Source organism: Aquarana catesbeiana, linkage group LG11 (assembly GCF_042186555.1).
Source record: "Aquarana catesbeiana isolate 2022-GZ linkage group LG11, ASM4218655v1, whole genome shotgun sequence".
NCBI classification, from domain to species: Eukaryota; Metazoa; Chordata; class Amphibia; order Anura; family Ranidae; genus Aquarana; species Aquarana catesbeiana.
Window position 1 is genome coordinate 8,207,440 of NC_133334.1, and position 1,678 is coordinate 8,209,117.

The 1,678-nt window shown below is 44.6% G+C and overlaps 1 protein-coding gene across 1 annotated transcript in view; it reads left to right on the forward strand.

Moving 5' to 3' along the window:
• Positions 1-791, forward strand: part of WEE1 (WEE1 G2 checkpoint kinase) — a gene marked incomplete at its 5' end in the record, with an annotated part of 6,936 nt that extends 6,145 nt beyond the window's left edge. The window contains 1 exon segment of the mRNA XM_073603989.1: positions 1-791. This exon segment is cut by the window's left edge and continues 2,655 nt beyond it.
• Positions 792-1,678: the final 887 nt, after the last annotated feature.

Sequence of the window (1,678 nt, forward strand, 5' to 3'; positions counted from 1 at the left end):
GGCAGAGCTGAAAATAGCCATCAAAGGCCATGAAGTACTGCCTCATGGGTAGTAATGGGGGTCGCCTAATGCCCATGTAATACTGAGGGGTTGTATACAGTAATTTATGAATGCCTTCATGTAGAACTAGATTTGCACGCTGTGCCCTCCATGCATGGTCAGCTTGGCACATGGCTGGCTTGTTATGCCCGTACCCCCTCTATAGTAGTGTCCCTTCCATACATGGTTGGTTTGGCACGTTGCGTCCTGCATGTATGGCTGGCTACACATGTCTGTGCCCCTCCATATAAAGATGGCTTGACACACCTGCTTCTCTCCATGTATGTTGACCATGGCCATGCCCTTCAGTGCAAGGTTGGCTCGGCATGGCCTTCCATGCATGGTCACCTTGGCACATCATGCCCTGCAGATATGGCTAGCTTGGCACACCCATGTCCCTCCATGCATGGTTGGCTTGGCACAGCCCAAAGTGTTCTCATTTTTGAATTGGGGGGGTGGGATCTGTTGGGATTTTATTAATGCCGGTGTCCTGCCTGGGGAGATGTGCCCCCCCCCCCCCCTTGTCCTGGTGCCCATTGTCAAGACGGAAAGTGATAAAAAATCCAAAATTCTGGTCTAAAGTCAGAGTGCAGATTCAGCAGGATTTATTGCTTTTTAGGCGAAGCTTTAAAATCTGAATGTTTGTTTTTCTCCCCGACCCTCCGCCATGTCTGTTGTATGATTATGTAAAAGTCCTTTGTACATTGACCTTTGTAAATTCTTACCTGTAAATAAAGTTCCCTTTCCAAGTGTTGGCGCTTCCTCTCCTTTCTATGGTCCAAGTATCATTGTTTACTTTCCATTCAGGTTTCTTTATTTTGGTGGGAGGGGTTTGTTGTCTCCCCGACAGGAAATGCTGGAATATTATTGGTACGAATGTTTCTGTGAAAGATATTTGTGTACAGCCGGGGAAGCTGCAATCTCAGCATTATAGTGTCGGCTCAGGAATCCTGGTGCTGCACTGCGATTTGTCACGGCACATGATGATCACCGGGTCACGGCCAGTGATTGACAACCGGCATCTGGCGCTCCGAGACTCGCGGAACTCGGCCATGTGAGTGTAAACAGTACGGAGCTGTGTTCAGTGACGGGATCTCTGCTAAGCGGGGAATGAAAACTGCTGGATTCCAGTAAAAGCGGCACAGTACACACACAACGCTGGCTAGGGACACCTTTAACCCTTTGATCGCCTCTGTTAACCCCTTCCCAGCCAGTGTTAGTACAGTGACAGTGTATAGTATTAGCATTGATCACTGTGATGGCACTGGTGATGTCAGTGACCGTTCCCACAAAGAGTAGTTTCAGATTGGCCGCCGCAATATCGCAGTCCTGTTAGAAGTTGTGTGTGTGTATATATATATGTGTGTGTGTGTGTGTGTGTGTGTGTGTGTGTGTGTGTGTATATGTGTATATATGTGTGTGTGTGTGTGTGTATATGTATATATATATATATATATATATATATATATATATATATTCACTGTCACACACACGCAGTAGATCTAAAGTCTATACACCCCTGTGTATATAAAAAAAAAAAAAAAAAAGTTTCTGTGATGTAAAAAAAAAAAAGTCAAAGATAAATCATTTTGTAACTTTTCCACCTTTTTTTTTTTTTTTTAATATGACCAATAATTGT